At 35.8% G+C, this 12,500-nt stretch overlaps 1 pseudogene; it reads right to left on the reverse strand.

Moving 5' to 3' along the window:
- Positions 1–12,500, reverse strand: part of LOC136844408 (uncharacterized) — a 94,777-nt pseudogene that overhangs the window by 81,685 nt on the left and 592 nt on the right.

Below are 12,500 nucleotides of genomic sequence, written 5' to 3' on the forward strand. Positions count from 1 at the left end.
TATTTCGAGTCTCGAGGGAAAGATTCAGTTTCCTAATTCGTCGTTTAGTGATGCAGCAGAAAATAAGTTTCAATATTTTTTTTTTTTAAATCCTGCGTTATCATTTTCAGCATTCGTATAAGCCAGAAATTTGGATTACAAAGAAGCTTCAGTTTCATAATTCATGGTTTGGTAATGCGACAAAAAAATCAGTCAGAATTGACCGTAAAAAAAGTCCTGTAAATTGTCTTACTCATCTTGTCAGTAACAAGATTTTGCTGAATAACTGGAAAACAGTTTGACTATGTTTAAACTAGTATTATGTATCTATTTCTTTATCTGTCTATTTGTAAATATATATATATATATAAATACATGTATATATATATATATGAAGAGAGAGAGAGAGGGTAGGTGGCCTATGTCAATATATAAGTAAAAAATAGGATTAAGGAAAAAAGTAGCTCGGGAAACTAGAGTTGAGTATTCTGAAAAAAAAATAAACTTTTAGTGTGAAGCATAAATTTCAACATTAAAAGTGCCTGTGATTCAGCATTCAAACGCATCGTATTCAAAATTCAAAACATGTGAAATTAAACGTTTAAATCTTATTTTGAGATTAAAATCTAAGCTTTAAAAAAGTCCCAAATTCTAAACTGGAAATCTAACATTAATATCGTTCTAGGAGAAGGCAGAAGCGGATCAGAAATCTTTTTAGCCCAAATGCAAATGATTTCTACGGTTCCTGCTCAATGTATGAGTCACTTCGAGGGCGTCCCAAACGCAGGGTACCTGTGCCCCAGAAACAAATGGAGCCTTGAACCCCTGGACACTTTTTTGGGAGCTAGAAGGCCGTATAGGCAAGACCCTGTTTTGCCATGTCAAATAATGTCCGGTTTCCTTATCAGCTAAACAAGAAGAATAAACAGAATGCTTCGTCTATTCTGTATTTCTCACTGTGGGAGTCTAAATACAACAAAATAATCACTGATACATTTATCCTTTGGGTTTTGAAGCAAGGATGAGGCCCTTGTTCATACCATTTCTACAACACGTTATTATCATATTATTATTACTATTATTATTATTATTATTATTATTATTATTATTATTATTATTCAACTTCCTTTGGGTTCTCTTGAGGACTTCCTCAAGAGAAAACTCCTGATTTGAAGGGAGATGCGGCTCCGAAATGCCTGTCAGAACCAGACTAGAACATTGTTGTTGTTAGAAAAAGATAAAAGATGCTTAAGAATGAAATTTAAAACCATCATGAACACGATGTTGGTGGTTCCTGTGTAGTCTCTGTGATTCTAACGACTGCGACCATTACTTTGGCAATTACATGAATTCAATACAAGTTCTAATAGTCTGACTCCAAGTATTGATGCTAGAAACCATTTACACTCAGTACTTGTGGAAATTATTTCGTTGTCGAAGGAACCGCTATCTAAGCGAGGTAGACAGCGAATATAAAATAGATACTTGCAACAAATGTTATGGTTTTATTCCCTAACACGAACAAATTATTAAAAATAGCATGATATAATGCTGTAGACGAGAGAGCGAGACATTTACAGATGTGGATGATTTGCGCTAGGATTAATGGTCGGCCGAATTGCAGGTTTCTGAAGGCGTAAGTTTTGTAGGTCTGGGGAAGAGGATTGGAGAAATTTCATGGAGTTTTCTTCTTCTTCTAATTCTTCTTTATTGTGGCTTTACGTCATGCTATTCGTTAGTCCGAATACTCTTGGAAACCATTAGCGGATCGCGTGGCGGGGGACCGGGGGGCGGGGGGCGCACCTGGGCACGTGCCTCCCATTGAAAAATAATGATAAAATAGTAATATTCAAGATTTAGATAATAATAACATAAATGAATATAAAAATTAGAAAAAAATTAAAAATCGTTTAAGAAATAATATATTATATATATATATATATATATATATATATATATATATATATATATATATATATATATATATATATAAAAAAATTGGTGCAACAATGCCCCCATGACATTTTTCTGGATACGCTACTGCTTTCAAACAAACCAAGTTCTCCATGAGTGAGAGCCCGTGCTAAGGCCGGCTTAGCCATAAACAACAAGTTCACGAACACACATACTGTCGGCATTCAGTTACAGTAATAATAATAATACACACACACACACAATAATAATAATAATAATAACACCTCCTTCTATAACCCGAAACTTCTGAACTGACGCAAGAGCTGACGCAGACACGTGCCGGTGTTGCTAGGGTTGACGCGGCGCACCCAAAACAAAAGAAACGTGCCTAGCTAACGCATTGTTTCCATCAAGCATAAAGCTGCACAGACGTGAACTCCTCGCTCGAAAGTTTCCCAGCTTTGGCCGCAACCTTTCCAGCAACGATCTTCCATCGGCCTTACAGTGCTATTCCAGTGACTTGGCTAAATGATTCCAGTCACAGGAAAGCTCCATCGGCCTAACCGTGCTATTCCAGTGACTTGGCTAAATGATTCCAGTCACAGGAAAGCCCCATCGGCCTAACTATGCTATTCCAGTGTCTTGGTTAAATGATTCCAGTCACCGGAAAGCTCCGTCGGCCTAACTGTGCTATTCCAGTGACTTGGCTAAATGATTCCAGTCACAGGAGTTCAAATCGGCCCAACTGTGCTATTCCAGTGACTTGGCTAAATGATTCCACCAGAAAGCTCCGCATCGGCCTAACTGTGCTATTCCAGTGACTTGGCTAAATGATTCCAGTCACAGGAAAGCCCCATCGGCCTAACTGTGCTATTCCAGTGTCTTGGTTAAATGATTCCAGTCACAGGAAAGCTCCGTCGGCCTAACTGTGCTATTCCAGTGACTTAGCTAAATGATTCCAGTCACAGGAAAGCTCCATCGGCTTAACTGTGCTATTTCAGTGGCTTGGTTAAATGATTCCAGTCACAGGAAAGCTCCATCGGCCTAACTGTGCTATTCCAGCGACTTGGCTAAATGATTCCAGTCACAGGAAAGCTCCATCGGCCTAACTGTGCTATTCCAGTGACTTGGGTACACAGGAAAGCTCCATCGACCTACTGCAGTGAAGAGGCGAGTGGTTCGACAACACTACTGTCACTCAACAGTCATGAGGAATGGAAAACTGGGACGGTTGCCAAATGGTAAACCGAACATTATCGGTGGCCATGGGCTAATTATTTAGACTCTCCGGATGGTACATGCTTGCTTTATTTCCCGCCAGTTAAATGACATGTAGTTGGAAGTGGATAGAAGATGTTCCTGCAATCACGTTTATTGCGATTCAAACAGTGAATATTTCTTTTGCTAAGTAAATTGAGTATGATTGTATTTAAACATATTGTATATGCCACAAGGTTTTGAGAATACATAATTGGCTGTGTGCAAGCTCGCATTAACAAAGTATATATGTATATATATACATATATATATATATATATATATATATATATATACAGGTATGTATGTATGTATATATATATATATATATATATATATATATATATATATATATATATATATATAATTTTGATTATATTTATCCAGATATACATATATACACATATATATATATAAGTATATATATATATATATATATATATATATATATATATATATATATATCTATCAGATAAATGCTAATCTGAATTTGCCAACGTTGCACTTTACTCCAGGTGTATTTGTAAGTAATTTACACTCATGAATGAGTATATGAACAAAATATTCCTATTATGGAACTTCAACTAAATTCGGCTGGCATCATAAAGAATAATTCATTTACAATTGCATTAATGTAAATAGGCGCAAGACGTTTGAGACCGAATCATCGTGCCCTGCAATTCGTAAGAAAAAACGAAGAAGAGGAAGAACAGGTAAACATTACAAATCTCATTTCACGTTCCGGGCACCATATGTCTGTCGGCAGCCGGCCAGCTGTCACACACAGCGCAGCGGCGGATCTACTCGCAAAATGGATCCTAAAAAACCTCACTTTCTATCTAACCTTGACGAGCGATCTTGCTCTCTAACGCAATGCGATTGACCCCGTAGCGGTGCACTGTAGGCATTACTTAAGGTTCTTCGCAACGTGCCTTCGGCCCCTAGCTGCAACCCCTTTCATTCATATTCTCTTTCTTACATCTTACTGTCCACCCTCTCCTAACAATTGATTCTTAGTGCAACTGCGAGGTTTTCCTTTCAAACCTTTTACTGTCAATTTCCGCTTCAGCGCTGAATGACCTAATAGGTCCCAGTGCTTGGCCTCTGGCCTAAATTCTATATTCAGTTCAATTCAGTGCGATTGAGGCTTGTATCCGAGTTCTTCCAAAGCTTAGGGAATAGTTTGTCAACAAGAGAGGAGGCTGGACCTCGGCGCTCTTACAGCAGAGGTAATGCAGAACTGAGTTATGATGGAAGGTTGTGATGAATTGCATTCTGCGTCTTCTTCGGTGATTTGATCTTTTCATTTACTTACCTATTTATTTTTCTATTTGTTTATTTATGTATTTATTTATTTTTCCTCTCTTCCGAGCTGTTATTTACTATGTTCAGGCTCTTGTTATTTTGGGCGTATTTTCGTATAAAGGATCAATAATATGGAAGACTTTTTCCTTTGTTAATGAAATTCTGTTTGGCTGGTATACATGAAAGTGTGTGAATTTTAAATAATAATAATAATAATAATAATAATAATAATAATAATAATAATAATAATAATAATAATAATAATAAATATAAACAAAGGAAGCGAATCATAGAAACCCATCCACTGGAAGAAGTACTTCACTGCACATTTCTGATCGACCACATAGCCATTAAGCAGCTACCGCAAGATCGGTTATGGAACCGATTTTTCATCAACCAGCCTGAGTGAAACTTCTAGTTTCTCGACTTCATCTCGCCCCAAGTTCGATCACGCCACAGTAGTTGCGGTAGCTGAGAAAATCCCGTCGGTGTTGAGAGAAATCTCCCAGAGCCATCAGTGGTCCAAGAGAATTTCCTTCGGAGATTGGTCGATCGCCCTCCGGCGCAGTTTTTCAAATTAGAAAAGATCGAGAAAGACGGTTGTTGGACGATCGGTTTGTTAGTTTTCTGTAAAAGAAGACTATTGTGCCGGCTTTGTCTGTCCGCCCGCACTTTTTCTGTCCGCCCTCAGGTCTTAAAAACTACTGAGGCTAGAGGGCTGCAAATTGGTATGTTGATCATCCACCCTCCAGTCATCAAACATACCAAATTGCAGCCCTATAGCCTCAGTAGCTTTTATTTTATTTAAGGTTAAAGTTAGCCATAATCGTGCTTCTGGCAACGATACAGGATAGGCCACCACCAGGCCGTGGTTAAAGTTTCATGGGCCGCGGCTCATACAGCATCATACCGAGACCACCAAAAGATAGATCTGTTTTCAGTGGCCTTGATTATACGCGGTAGCGGCTGTGCAGAAAACTCGATTGCGCCGAAAAAAACTTCAACACATTTTTTACTTGTTTTTAATTTGTAGCCGAAAAATGCCTGCAGTAAGTTGCAGGTACTTGTTCTTATGTATTTTCTTCTCTCTGCTTTGTTTGTTTTCACAGTATTTCTTTCTGTGCTGTCGAAAATACCTGTTTCAGATTCTTTTATTTCTTCTCTGTGGTTTCATTTTTTCCATTTGATATTTTTAATGTATTCTGTGTAATCGACCTAAAAATGTGTAACATTTAAAACATAAAAATATGAAAAATTTGACGAGTTTCGTGTGAAAACTGTAAGCCATTTATAACGATTGCTTTACAAGTCAGTGCTTCCTGTAAACAATTTGCTTTACAAGGTCAGTTCTTCTCCGACTTGCAAAATATCCCCGAATGTTATTGGAGTTCAGCTTCATCATCAAGTTTGATAGCAAAGAAGCAACCTTTTAGATCTTTTTTGCACCTTCTTGCTCTCATATGCATTGTGCCTCGGATCTCGAAGTATAATTTGATTCCCTTTCGCAAAACTGGGCCGTAAAGCAGTCATTCATTTAGTTGTCTTACGTACAGTGGTTAGGACCGATCTGACTGAAAAAAAATATATTTATTGCAATGTCCAATGCCTCGCGGTACAGTTAACTGGTTTCGCATAACAGTACTTTGTCAGTTTCGAATACCTTATAGCCTGCAATAATTAATTATTGCAGTTTATGACTTCATATAATAATATATTTTTAAAGTCATTCGGAACAACCAAGGCGATGACGCTTAATCGCCTTATCTTAGCAAGTTGGCTTTAAGCATTGACAGGAATTCTGAAGAAGATTAAAAGTTCATCCCTCTGAAGAAAAAATGAAAAATTCATCCTTCTGAAGAAAAAATCATTCATCCTTCTGAGGAAAAAAATTAAAAATTCATCCTTCTGAAGAAAAAAAGTTTAAAAATTCATCCTTCTGAAGAAAAATAAAAAATTCATCCTTCTGAAGAAAAAATCATCCTTCTGAAGAAAAAAAATCATCCTTCTGAAGAAAAAAATAAAAAATTCATCCTTCTGAAGAAAAAAAACAAATTCATCCTTCTGAAGAAAAAAATTAAAAATTCATCCTTCTGAAGAAAAAAGAAAAAATCATCCTTCTGAAGAAAAAAATAAAAATTCATCCTTCTGAAGAAAATTAAAAAATCATCCTTCTGAAGAAAAAAATAAAAAAATTCATCCTTCTGAAGGAAAAAAATAAAAAAATTCATCCTTCTGAAGAAAAAAATAAAAAATCCTTCTGAAGAAAAAAATTAAAAATTCATCCTTCTGAAGGAAAAAAAATAAAAAATTCATCTTTCTGAAGAAATAAATAAAAAATCCTTCTGAGGAAAAAAATTAAAAAATCATCCTTCTAAAGGTTCATTTTCATCATGACCCCTTGGTCTCCCTTCTTGTACTCTTTATCCGCTTTAATAGACCTCTTTTCTCAAGCAATGAACCTGAGTTTGTGCAAGATGTCAGCATTTTGCGAAAACCAGAATCAGGTCAATGAACAGTTTAAGGCTGTTTCAGTGGTCCCCAATAGGAATTTTATAAATACAATTTTAAAAAGAGTAATTCTCCAAAAATAATAATAATAATATAAACTAACAGTTATATTCAATATTCAAATATGCCTGTTTCTTATGTCACGTAAACTTGTATTTAGGGTAAAATGCGAATTTAAAAAAAGGCGAGAATATACTAAATGACTTTTTAAAACACGTTATTACACATGTGTTAATTCGGATCAACTTCGATTCGAGTCAGTACTCACCCGTGAACTGGGCGTTTGGCAATGATTGCCGAGTTTCGACATTGTCCTCTCTCTCTCTCTCTCTCTCTCTCTCTCTCTCTCTCTCTCTCTCTCTCTCTCTCTCTCTCTCTCTCTCTCTCTCTCTCAATATATATATATATATATATATATATATATATATATATATATATATATATATATATATATGTGTATATGTGTGTGTGTGTGTGTGTATTTGTATGTATGTATGTATGTAGATATGGGCAGGAGTTGTGTATACGTTTGCACGTGGTTTTGTATATATATATATATATATATATATATATATATATATATATATATATATATATATATATATATATATAAATATATATTATATATATATATATATATATATATTTATATATATATATATATATATATATATATATATATATATATATATATATATATATATTTAATAAATATATATATATATATATATAATTTTAAAGTATTAAAAACAAAAGCGAATGCACAATGGCTTTTAAGTGAAATGTATAAAAACAAAAAACCACAATAAACAATTCATTTTAAGGAAAAACCATAAAAAACAAACATCTAAAAAAAAATCAAGCAACACAACTATAAAAACGATGAGGAAAAAACGCAGAATCTTCCCGCGATGACAGCCGAAATAAAAAAAAAACTACCAACTCAAAAAAAAATCGAAAAAAAAATATAATCTCTGTATGACAGATCAATCACCCAATAATCCCACAGTCACCCTTGGGTGTTGCACTGTTGCACATTCCTCGGCAGAGCATTGCGTCGCGTGGTAGCAACAATTCTGACCGCACTGACAACGCAGCCAGCGGCTGGAGAAATGATGATGATGATGATGATGATGATGTTGTTGGCTATCGATAATTACAACGACGGGGAGGAGGGAATGATGTCAACTCGGCCGGGCTGTCATTTGTGGCGATTCAAGGGCGGGCCTGAGGTCCCTCTAGGTGGGTCGTTGGGATGGATGTGGCGCTGCACTCACCACCTGCTGATTGCATGGCCAGAGAGGGAGAGAGAGAGAGAGAATCAGAGAAATTCTGAGGGAGAGAGAGGGGGGAGAGAGAGAGAGAGAGAGAGAGAGAGAATCGGAGAAATTCTGAGAGAGAGACAGACAGACAGACAGACAGAAGGTGGAAAGAGAGAGAGAGAGAGAGAGAGAATAAGAGAAATTCTGAGAGAGAGAATCAGAGAAATTCTGAGAGAGGGAGAGAGAGAGAGAGAATCAGAGAAATTCTAAGAGAGAGAATCAGAGAAATTCTGAGAGAGAGAATCAGAGAAATTATGAGAGAGGGAGAGAGAGAGAGAGAGAGAATCAGAGAAATTCTGAGAGAGAGAGAGAGAGAGAGAGAGAGAATCAGGGAAATTCTGAGAGAGAGAGAGAGAAAATCAGGGAAGTTACGAGAGAGAGAGAGATTCTGTAATCAATGTGGAATTTCGTCAGAACATTGTCTCGGTACTTTAACATTATATTAAGCCGAACTAAACATAAGCATTACCTTATGGCACTTGGACCCATTTCGTAATACTTTTTCTTCCACTTAAGAAAATGATTAAGTAAATAAGTAGATACAGTAAATATCTAAATCAACAGTTGTTGTTTTTGTGCAATTAGCAATTTTAATTTTTTTCTGAATAAGTATGTTTACTTCTTTGTAAGCGCCATGGTCTTGTCACAATTCAGCTGTTGATGTTATGATGCTTGGTGATTTTTAACAAATCAGTCAGTCAGTTCACTTGGTATGCACACAACGGAGTAAAAGCTTATTTGTATGTATATGTATATATATATATATATATATATATATATATATATATATATATATATATATATATATATATATATATATATATACACACATGCACAACACACACACATATATATATAAGGAAGTCAGCGAAATTATTACCACAGACGACACTCTCTACCAAGGTCAAGACACGATAAGCATGCCCAATATGCTTTTTGTTAATATGAGCATCACCTGTGGATCACACTGCTTGCATACTAAATCAAGGCGATAAGAAAAAAACACCAGTGCACTGGTAACACAACAATTCGATGGGGAACTGGTCATGAAATATTCATTACCATTTTCTTTCAGTAGGTGTTTGCTACAGAAGGTAGATACTAAACAGATAATCTTCCCTCGTCATTTTGATAAAAATGCCTCCAGATGCTTATGTTTTTTTTTTTAGATGATGGTGTCTTATTATGATAAAATAAGTGTAACCCTACTGGGAATGGAACCCGAACATGGCTGAGAAACATTACAACCCTACAGATAAAAGGGTATTGGTCGTTAGATAAGAGGCCTGTAACCGTACAACAAAAAGACTCAAAAAGTGTCTTAGCTTCATAAACAAGTCTTGCAAATCTGCAGATAAAGGACACTGACCATGGCAGATGTGTGCTGTAACCCTACAGAAAAGACCCCCGGGGTCGTGGTAACAAAAAAAAACTCTGTAACCCTACAATCAAAGAACCGACTTGGTGGTAAACAAACTGTGACCCCATAGTTAAATGATACGTCCTTGGGATGACCACCTGTAACCTTCAAGATACAGAAAAACGGGTCGTGGGAAACAGGTCTGTAACCCTATAGATAAGTGGACCTGGTCAGGGTGAAGAAAAATTGCAAACCTGTAGGTAAAAGGACACAATCCTAGTGAAGCTCTGGAATCCTACAGCTATGAAACAAGCCTGTAACCCTACAGATAACAAAGCCTGATCACAACAGATTAGACTGAGTAATGCTGTAGGTAGAGGATTGAAGATAGATGTGCAAATAGCCATTCGAGGCTATAAGAAATTCTCTTTTATTTTGTAAAATACAAATGAACCAGAACAAAGGACACTGAAGACATTCACAGGAATATTCAAACCTTGGCCAACTTATATCGAGTGACCTTCACTGAGACGAGAGACCTTGAAGTTATTTTCTGGTGACCTTGATTTTGCTTGTTGACAGTGACTAGGTCCTTTTTTTTTCTTTGTATATTTATCCTTTCCTTCCTACGTTCTTTTTTATATTTATTCAGCCGTGTCGAGTTAAGGGAAGCGAATGCTTATCTCTAACGACAGGAAATTTGCAAAACTCCTTCGGCAAATACTTGTGACTCGAGAATATTTTTTTCTTTAGTTGTACTCTTCCTGTCCTTTGTGTTACTACCCCCTCTCTCTCTCTCTCTCTCTCTCTCTCTCTCTCTCTCTCTCTCTCTCTCTCTCTCTCTCTCTCTCAGGCAAATATCTTTTCGGCTGTAACTTTCAGCTTTTCACTCATTTCATAAGTAAGTGAGATTTCCAGCTCTCCGGAGCAAAAAATAATCTTTGCATTGATTCTTATATATAATGTATTTTGGCTAAAGCAACTTGACTTCCTTACTGGTCAAGAACTGGTTCTACCTGAGCAATAAACTACTTTTGTAATTAAAGGTATGCTGTTTCAAATTTACAACGACCATTCTCAGATATAAAAATTTCTATATAAAATGGTCTCTCTCTCTCTCTCTCTCTCTCTCTCTCTCTCTCTCTCTCTCTCTCTCTCTCTCGACTCTCTCTCTCTCTCTCTATAAGATTTCTATAAGAGAAACAATGCACCGTAAGATTACCATTCTAGATATTGTAAAAATTTCTCTATGAAAAGCCTCTCTCTCTCTCTCTCTCTCTCTCTCTCTCTCTCTCTCTCTCTCTCCGACTTAGATTAACAGGCAAGAGAAACAATGCACTGTAAGATTACCATTCCTAGATATTGTAAAAAATTTCTATATAAAAAGCCTCTCTCTCTCTCTCTCTCTCTCTCTCTCTCTCTCTCTCTCTCTCTCTCTCTTAGATCTCTCAGGCTCTCTCTGTAAGATTACCATTCCTAGATATTGTAAAAATTTCTCCTCTCTCTCTCTCTCTCTCTCTCTCTCTCTCTCTCTCTCTCCGACTCGGATCCACCCGCAAGCGAAACGATGCACGGTACGATAAACAGGTTTGAGCAACAAGCAAGACTTCTGTTTTTTTTTTTTTCTGAAGTTAATTGTTTGACTGTTCCACTTAAGCGCTGAGCCAATTTCATATTGTGCCTCATTTCGAAAGCTCAAGGTCCTACCTGCTACGCTTTCCTCATTTTGTCGAAGATTTTGACTTGCGTATACGCTTGAATTTATGCGCGTAACTTGTTCGTTTTGCGCGTAAATATTATGGAATATGTCCGCTAAATTCACGTCTTTCGATTAGCGATGTTAAGCAACTGTGCATGGACATTGCTTGAATGGGTGACCAGCAACTTCATACCGTCCATTGTGGAAATTGCGTGTATATATATATATATATATATATATATATATATATATATATATATATATATATATATATATAAATATATATATATATATATATATATACTATATATATATATATATATATATATATACTGTATATGTTGTATATATACACACTGCAATGGACGGTATATATATATATATATATATATATATATATATATATATATATATATATATATATATGTGTGTGTGTGTGTGTGTGTGTGTATGTGTGTATATATATGTATACAGATATGTGTGCGTGTATGTATGTATGTGTGTGGTTATAATAGATTTTGGGGCTTTTTGTATTTTGGAGAATATTAACTGAATGGTAAAATGTCTATATATTTCCTGATTTGTTGTGCATGATGAAGTTGATAAAATACCACGCGATAAAATTCAGTCTTTGAATGCAGACTTTTCTTACGTGATAAAATAAGACCATTGATTTACGGAGTATTCTTACGTGATGAAGTTGTAGTAAGATTTATCACGTAATAAAATGTCGTATTTATCATGAAGCGTTTCTCCACGATAAATATCTGTTTGTTCGACAGGCGAAGGTCCTACTGTGACTGAAAGCATAGCCTTTTGCTTTTAAATCTTTAGTCTTCAAAAGTTTAGACGTTGAGGGTTTAGTCTAATTTTCTAATAATTTCGTTCATTCTGGCATCTTTTGAAAGTCACATATTTCATGTTTAAATTTTTTCCACATTAAAAAATCATTTGAGATTTTACAATGACGCGTCTCTTTTCTTTCCAGTTTTAATGATTGCTAATTTTTTTTATTCTAAAAATAGAAAAACCTTGCCCACCCTTACCTGATAGCACTGAAGACACAGACGCACTGCACAGGGCGTAGAGCAACAGCAGAAAATTCATATTTTTGTCAAATGGTCTGTAGGCCTATGGAAATCCTTCGAAATAATAA

Source organism: Macrobrachium rosenbergii, chromosome 2 (genome assembly GCF_040412425.1).
Source record: "Macrobrachium rosenbergii isolate ZJJX-2024 chromosome 2, ASM4041242v1, whole genome shotgun sequence".
Taxonomy (NCBI): domain Eukaryota; kingdom Metazoa; phylum Arthropoda; class Malacostraca; order Decapoda; family Palaemonidae; genus Macrobrachium; species Macrobrachium rosenbergii.